Source organism: Manis javanica, chromosome 5, assembly GCF_040802235.1.
Source record: "Manis javanica isolate MJ-LG chromosome 5, MJ_LKY, whole genome shotgun sequence".
NCBI classification, from domain to species: Eukaryota; Metazoa; Chordata; class Mammalia; order Pholidota; family Manidae; genus Manis; species Manis javanica.
Genome location: NC_133160.1, coordinates 168,189,409 through 168,198,828, shown reverse-complemented (window position 1 = coordinate 168,198,828; position 9,420 = coordinate 168,189,409).

Here is a 9,420-nt window from a genome sequence, read left to right as displayed (position 1 = left end):
AATATATTTGTAAATGATTTCTCTGATAAAGGGTTAATATCCAAAATATATAAGGAGATCATATGCCTCAACATCAAAAAAAAAACCCAAATAACCCAATTGAAAAGTGGTCAAAGGATCTGAATAGGCATTTTTCCAACAAAGACATACAGATGCCCAACAGGCACATAAAAAGATGCTCCACATCACACTAATAATCATGGAAATGCAAGTCAAAAATACAATGAGATATCACCTTACTCCAGTCAGAATGGCCACTATCCGAAAGACAGCAAATAACAAGTGTTGGTGAGGATGTGGAGAAATGGGACCCCTACACTATTAATGGGAATGTCAGTTGGTACAGCTACTGTGGAGAGCGGTATGGAGTTCTTCAAAACCTGAAAATAGGAATACCATACAACTCAGCAATTTTACTTCTGGGAATTTACCTGAAGAAAAAGAAGTTTCTGGTTTGAAAAGACTATACAAAGGCCTATAAAAACACTCTTATGTTTATTGCTACATAATTTACAATACCCAAAATATGGAAGCAACCAAAATGTCCATCAAGAGATAAATGGGTAAAGAAGATGTGCTACATATATAAAATGGAATATTACTTAGCCATGAGAAGGAAAGAAATCTTGCCATTTGCAACAACATGAATAGACCTAAAGGGTGTTGTGCTAAGTGAATAAGCCAGGCATAGAAAGACAAATACAGTATGATTTCACTTATATGTGAAAAACCAAAAAAAAAACAACACAAACAAAACAGAAATAGACTCATTGACACTAAGAAGCTACTGGTAGTTACCATGAGGGAGGGGTTGGGGTGGCTGAAATATGTTAAAAGGATAAAGAGGCCTAAAATCTCAATCATAATATAAATTAGTCTCAGGGAAGAAAGTAAAGCATAGAGAATATAGTCAATAAAATTAATTTTTTCTGTTAACAGACAATAGCTTCATTAGTTGGGGTGAGCATTAAATCTCGTAGATAACTGTCAAATCCTATGTTGTATACTTGAAACCAATATAATATTGCATATCAACTATGCTTCAATAAAACAAATAAATAAATAAGGAATAAGTTTGATTGGAGGTGAAAAACCTGTACACCAAAAACTGTAAGGCACTGATGAAAGAAACTGAGGAAGACACAAATAAATAGAAAGAGATCCTGAGCTCACTGAGTAGAATAATTAATATTGCTAGAATATCCATGCTACCCAATGTGACCTGAAGATTTAATGCAGTCCCTATCAAAATTCTATTAGTATTTTTTGCAAAATTGAAAAAAAAAACCTCTCCTAAAAATCACATTGAACCACAAATACTCCTAATAGCCAAAGTAATCTTGAGAAAGAAGAACATAGCTGGAGGTATCACACTTCCTAATTTCATAATATATTATGAAGTTATAATAATCGAGATAGGACGGTATAACATATAGAACAGAACACAAAGCATGAAGGAACAGAACAGAGAGCCATGCATGCACAGGCAACTAATTTTGAGAAGGGCACCAAGAATACACAATAGGGAAAGTAGTGTCTCTTCAATAAATAGTGTTGGGAAAATCGGATATCTACATGCAAAAGATTAAAACTAAACCCTTATCTTATATCACTCACAAAAATTCACTTAAAATGGATTAATGACTTAAATGTAAGACTGGAAGATGTAACAACCATAGAAGAAAACAGGGAAGAAGCTCCTTGGCATTGATGATAATTTTTTGGATTTAATATCAAAAGCACAAGCAACAAAAGAAAAATAAGTATGTGGGACTACATCAAGCTAAATAGCTTCTGTACAGCAAAGGACACCATCAACAAAATTAAAAGGCAAGCTATTGAATGGGGGAAAATATTTGCTAACCACATATCTGATTATCCGATTAAGGGTTAATATCTTAAGTATATAAGAAATAATGTAACTCAATAACAAGAACCAAACAAAACAAAAGACCATGTAATTCAATTTAAAAACTGGGCAGAGGAATTGAATAGACACTTTTCTAAAGAAGACATATAAATGACCAATAAGTACCTGAAAATGTGCTCCACATCACCAATCATCAGGGAAATGCAAATCAAAAATAACAAGATATCACCTCAAACCTATTGGGATGGCTAGTATCAAAAAGACAACAGAAAGTGCTGGTGAGAATGTAGAGAAAAAAGAACCCTTGTGCACTGCTGGTGGGAATGTAAACTGATGCAAGCAGTATGGAAAACAGTGTGGGCATTAAAAATAAAAATAAAAATAGAATTACCATATGATTCAACAATTCACTTCTGGATATATACCTGAAAGAAACAAAATCAGTATCTGAAAGAGATCTCTGCACCCCCATGTTCATTGCAGCATCATTTACAAAGCCAAGATATTAAAACAACCTAAGTGTCCATCGATGGATGAACGGACAGAGAAGGTATGGCATATAGATGTACAATGGAATATTATTCAGCCATGAGAAAGAAGGAAATCTTAACATTGGCAACAATGTGGATGAAACTAGTGGACATTACGCTAAGTGAAATTAGCCAGACAGAGACAAATACTGTATGACATCATTTATATGAGTCGAACTCATGGACACACAGAGTAGAATAGTGGTTACCAGGCATGTGGTGGGAGGAATACAGGAAGCTGCTGGTCAAAGGAAACAAGCCTTCAGTTATAAGATGAATGAGCTCTGGGGATCAAATGTACAGCATGACTGTAGTTAATAATACTGGGTTACGTTCCTGAAATTTGCTGAGGGTAGACTTGTTCTCACCACACACACACACACACACAAAGTCACTCTGTGAGGTGATAGATGTACTAATTAATGAATTGTATCAATCATTTCACAAAATATAACAGATAAGTCAAATATAACAAAATATAACAGAAAAATATATTTTAAATATACACAGTTTTATTTGTCAGTTATACCTCAATAAAACTGCAAAAAGGAAAAGAAACAAAATTATCTCTTCTTGTAAGGACACCAATCAGTGAATTAAGATCCACCCTAATGATAAACTCTGCAAAGCCCCTATTTCCAAATAAGGTCATATTCATAGGTACGAGGCATTAGGATTTCAACATATCTTTTGGAGAGACAAAATTTAACCCAAAACAATTTCTCTTTCAAGAAATAACCCCTTCACAAAGGAAAATTTTGCAACAAATTCTTTGTGATCACCACCTAAATATGGAGGCACGGTGACATAGTAAATATGCACAGTGAGCTCCATGCTGTCAAATCCACGGTCACTCCTCTGCCCTCATGTCAACGGGCCTCTGAGACTTTCTGGACTTGGGTCCCCACACTCCACTGGCTCTGCACCTGCTTTCTGGTGGCTCTGTCCTTCTCTGCTGACCCCTCCTCCGCCCTCCACCTCTAAGGCCGGCACACCCAGCGTTTTGTCCTGGAGCAGCACTTCTCCCTGTACCCTCCCTCCTGGGATTCTGAGGGGCACCTAGGAATTTTTCACCATGTTTACACACCCTAGTCCATGCCCCCCGGCCCGACATCCCCTGCAGGCTTGGGCTAACTTTGCAACTACCTTGTTATTGGAAGTCTCACAAGTGTCCCAGAATTAACTTGTCAACTCTTGCTCTTCTGACCACTGGCCTTTCCTGTGTCAATACACTGACCTCTTCTTACACATTTACCTCCACCAAAAATGTGGCTTGCATGCTTCTGTACCCAATTCCAATGTGAGTGTTGGTCTGTGTGTTGGGGGGCTCCCACACCTGCAAGCAAATCGCAGACACCAGTTGGACATCCCATAACTCAACTATCTACCTGGACACAGCAGCAAATTCCACAGGTTAAGGGCTGAGTTTCACACAGCTTCCATCCTAACTTCAGATGCCAGTCACAAGCCCAGGTTGTCACCTGTGCTTCGATCAGAGGTTCCAATGACTCCATCCTTGGGTTTAATTAATTTCCTAGAGCAGCTTCCAGAACTCAGAGAAACATTTTACTAACTAGATAACGGGTTTAATATAAAAGGATACAACTCAGAATAGCCAGATGTTAGAAATGCACAGAGCCAAGTATGGGGAAAGGGTATGGAGCTTCCACACTCTCTCCAGGTTTGCCACTCCCCCCAAATCTGCACGTGTCCAGAAGCTCCCCCAGTCCCTTCTTTGGGGTTTTTATGGAGGCTTCATTACATGAGTGTGATGGACTAAATCATTGGTCCCTGGTGATTGATTTTACCACTTCCTGGAAACCAGGGGGTGGGATTGAAAGTTCCATCCTTCTACACAGAGTTGGTTTCCCTGACAACTGGCCCCATCCTCAGGTGCTTTCCAAAAGTCACTCACTAACATAAGCCCAGGTGCAGTGAAAAGCACCTGGTAATGAATAACAGGACAGCCATGTCACTTGTATAGCTCAGAAGCAGTTTGAAGAACTGAGGAAAAGAGACCAAATATTACTTTTAAGAAAGATGCTTCCATTGCTTTTATCACTCAGAAAATTTCATGAGTTTTGGGAGCTGTGTGCCAGGAATCAAATGTGTATTTCTTATTACAAGTCACAATGTCACAGCATGGGCCCTTTGATTTCTTTTCCTCAGCCCCTGTCACCTTTACAATCAATCAGCAAGTCCTATATTTTTTGCCTCCAAAGTGTGTATTGAACGTGATGATTAATTTTATGTGTCAACTTAATTGGGCCAGAGGGTGTCCAGATACTTGGTTAAACATTATTTTGGGTATGCCTGTGAGGGTGTTTCTGGATGAGAATAAATTTAAATCCATATACCAAGTGAACAGATTGCCCTCCCCAGGATGGATGGGACTCATCCAAACCATTAGAGGTCTGACTAGAACAAAAGCAAAATAGCAGAGGGATCTTTCTTCCTACCTGCCTGTATGCCGGGATATCGTGTCCCCTGCCCTTGGACCAGGACTTGGCGCTCTTGGTCCCCAGGCCTCACACTCAGCCTGGAACTTACACAATTGACTCTCCAGTTCTGAGACCTTTGGACTCAGACTAGAGGCACGCCATCAGCCCTCTGGGGTCTCCAGCTTGCAGACAGAAAATCATGAGATTTCCCAGCCTCCGTGATCATGTCAGCCAACTCCTTATAATAAATCTCTGTATATACACAATCTGTGAGTTCTGGAGAATCTCAATACATTGAACCAGCGCTCTCTTCTCTGTGCCAGTTGCCAGCATCCTTTCAAGGTCATCGTGACCTCTTGCCTGGACCACTGACTGCACTTGTCTCCTTCCTAGGCTCCCAGCTTTTCCTCTTGACCCCTGCCTCCAACTTCCACCCAGCAGCCAGAAAAATCTGTTTTAAACATCACTAGTACGAGTCCTGCTCTTGTGGAAAACTGCCCTTGGCTTCCCACTTTGAATGAAATTTGAAATTCTCACTTTGTTCTCCAAAGCCCTTCCTGGCCACCCCCACCACCACTCGTCTCTGTAAAGTGCCCACGGACACTACAATACTTGATCATATATTCATTTGCTTGTGTACTTGCTTATCAGTCGTCTCTTTCCCCCTAGACTGTAAGCTCCAGGAAGGCAAGGACCAGGTTGTCTGGCCACACCATTTTATCCTGGCACCTAGCACCATGCCTGACAATCACTAGATGCTTGATAACTGTATTTTGGGTGTTTATGGATAATGGATATTCCTTACCAGGAAGACCAAGAAAAGCAAACAGTTAAGATCTTGCAATTCCAGGTGGCCTGTGCCCATTCTTCCTTCCTACAAGACATGCTATCTGCGCGCTCTCATATACTCATAGGCTGAAAGGCCTTCTTCCTGCGTTTTTAGTGACTGTTGATTCTAGCTGATTTGGTCAACTTTAAAACCTCAGGAACTCACGCTGTTGGACAGTGACTGCAATGGAGTATGAAGATGGAACTTAGTAATACAGGTGAATGTAGGAACCACAATGTTGCTTATGTGAAACTTCATAAGATTGTATATCAATGATACCTTAATAAAAAAATAAAAAACTCAGTAACTCACACACACAGGCACACTGACTAAAAGTTTGTGGGTGCTCATTCTCACAGCAGTCTGAGCTCTTCCATAAAACACGACCTGGACTACAGCCAGCAGCAGAGAGACCTGAACAAGACCTTTGTCTTTCCGTCCTGAGTGCATTTAAAGCTTAATCATCAGTTTCAGCTGTCTTGGAACATTCTGACTGTTGAAATGAGCACCGCACCTTCACACCCAGGGGCGATTTAAACCAACGGAGAATTTTCAGGCAAAATCCTCATACTTTGAACTTAGTTGATTTGCAAAAGTACTAATAACGTGAAATTGCCTTCCGTATTTGCAGAATGTTCAGGTCTCTAGATTGTCAGATCAAGAACTCACAGGATGGAGTAAGATACTGCCCTGGAAGTGCTGAAGAGGAAGGAAAATAGTAGAAAAACAGGCACAATTATGCAGAAAATGGTCAAGTCTGCAGTCATAATTTAGGTTTTCGTTCACAGCGAAGGTATCCTGGGAATTATTGGACATTGGAGGTACATTTCTACAAATCAAGTTCCTAAAATGCAGCTCTACTTATTTTTCAAGAGTTTTCTGGCTGCCACACAAAGACAGGGAAATTTTCTCCTGAGTTACTCCTTTTCAGTTCACTTCACCTTAATTCCAAGGCTCTAGCATCAGCCCAGCTCAAGATGCTACGAATCCAAGATGTTCCCTATTCAGAAGATGGGCTCAGATTTCTGTTACTGTCACAGAAATGCACACCCTTCGTCCAGCCCACAGACATTCTACAGAACTAGTTCTAAGCACATTCTGGGTTATGAAACCATTCAGCTCTAGAGGGGGAGGGTCTGGAGTTGTGTTCTAACACTGTTGGTGTTCCAAGATCTCTCAATGTATTGGTGATGACAACATCTTAAGTGTGGGAAGAACTTCGCAATTTACAAAATACTTCCATATCTCTTTTTCCCTTTGTTAACTTTAGCTCTTGTGCTAACACTAGAGAATAAGTGTATTAGAACAGTTTATCTTCATTTATAGATGTTATAAGTGAAGCTTCAATTAAGTAAACTTTTATACCAACACACATGCCTAAAATTTAAAAATCTGACAATATATCAAGCATTGGTGAGGACAGGCAACTGACATCCTCTAGTGGTGGGGATACTTGGAAAAACAATTTAGCATTACCTAGTAAGTGTGGAGATAGGTATGCACCACGACCCAGGTATTTAACCATAGGATACACCCTAGAGAAATTCTTGCACAAGTGCCCCACCCATATGTCTAGGTTTGGTGTTCATGGCAGAATGTTCACAATAGCAAGTGAGTGGAAACAACCAGAAATCCATCAATAATGAAATGGGTAAATAAATTGTTGTAGAGTCAGGTAATGGCCTGTAATAACATGGCTTAATCTCAGGGACATATATTGAGGAACAGAAGAATTATACAGAATTAATAGGCAAAGCATATTATACATTTTATGTCCACTTAACAGGCAAAGTATAAAATATATTTTAGGGGGTAGGAACCTATGGGATAAAGCTTTAAATAAGTTCAAGAAAATGCTTAAAACAAATTTCAGAACAGAAGCTATCCCCCTGAAAGTGGAGGAAGAGATTGGTTTGAAGAGGGCAATTCAGAGGACTTTGAAAATAATAGCATGATTTTTTTCCTAAGCTGTGTGACAGGTACCCAATGGTTCAATATTTTGTCACTTTTTAGAAAAAAATTATTATTTAACACATACTTAATACATAAAAATATACTCCTATATTGATATTTAATATATAAAATAATACTTATAAGTAGTACAATAATAATAATATATAAAAATGAAAATGAATTGCATTCACATAAAACATCAAAAACTAATTGGAAAATGCAATTGAAAAACCAATCCTATTTATAATACCAGAAAAACTGTAAGGTACCTGGAAATAAATATAAGAAAATATGTGTACAGACTTTTTGGAGAAAATTATAAAACTTTATTAAAGAGTATAAAAGAATGCCCTATCCACTGTTGCAGTTGTAGCTGCGTTCATCCCACTGGTTCCTGGAATTGCCATTGGAATGAAGAAGGAGATATCTAAGCTGGCCTGTGCATACAGTAAAACAACAAATTTGACTGGATCTATACTGTTGGAACTCAACCAAGAATTAGGAGAAGTGCAAGTTGTAGCCCTCCAAAATCTTGTGACTACAGACTATCTACTGTTAAAAGAACATATGGGATGCGAACAGTCCCCAGGAATGGGTTGTTTTAATTTGTCTGATTTCTCTCAGACTGTTCAAGTTCAGTTGGGCAATATGCACCATATCATAGATAAGTTTTCACAAATGCCTAGGGTGCCTAACTGGTTTTCTTGGTTTCACTGGAGATGGCTGGTAATTATAGGTCTGCTTTGGTTATGTAACTGTATTCCTATTATGTTAATGTGTGTGCACAATTTAATTAGTAGTTTAAAACCTATACATGCTTAAGTTACTCTACAAGAAGATATGTCAAAGAAATAATCAATCTTCCCATGTTTTCTTCCGTCTGCTACCTCTATAGCTTTTCTTCTTCCTTCCTAATTACAACCCTTAAATAGAATTCGTGCCGCAGATCGAATTTACCGAGTATCATAATTCCTCCACGTGGTAAAGATACCTCAAGACAAATGCTGGGCATAGAAGCCACAGGGCATAAATCTGCAAAGAAGTAAAAAGCTAACCTTTTCAAATAATATGGCTTCTCTCTCACTTACCAACTTTACATCTCCCTGTATGGCCCCGGAAGATGACTGGTTAGCCAGAGACGGGTAAGATTCCTCAAGGGAGGAACAACCTAAAACAGGCACAGTCGCAGGGGTGCCATCAGGTGAGAAATTGGGAATCAACAGAGGTGAGGCCTAGAACCTCACTCCCCCTGTTTTGAGAGAAATCTTCTGCATCCATGGATGTTTTATTGCCCTTGTCTAGCTTGGATTAATACTTAGTCTACAGGTACACACCTGATCATCTTCATTTGCCCTCTTATAGCACTAAACTATGTTTTCTACCTTTATCTTGCATCTACCTACCACTTCAGCATTTTATTAAAAATAAAAATAATAATAATAATAAAGGGAGAACTGTGGGATCCACATATAAATCAAGTATAAAAATCAAACGAATATTCATATTTGACCTGATTGTTTATAGTTCATGATGCATGATCAAAACCGAAAGTTTCTGTGATGACTGCCCTTGTACTGTTCACCATGTAAGAACTTATTCACTATGTAAGAATTCGTTCACCATGTAAGAACTTGTTTGTTATGCTTCAAAAGATCGGAGACTGATGAGAATTAGGCTTGGGGTGGATTAATGATTGTGCATTGAGTCCCCTCTACAAAATTTTATTGTTGTTAACAACCATTTGATCAATAAATATGAGAGATGCCCTCTCAAAAAAAAAAAAGAATGCCCTATTGA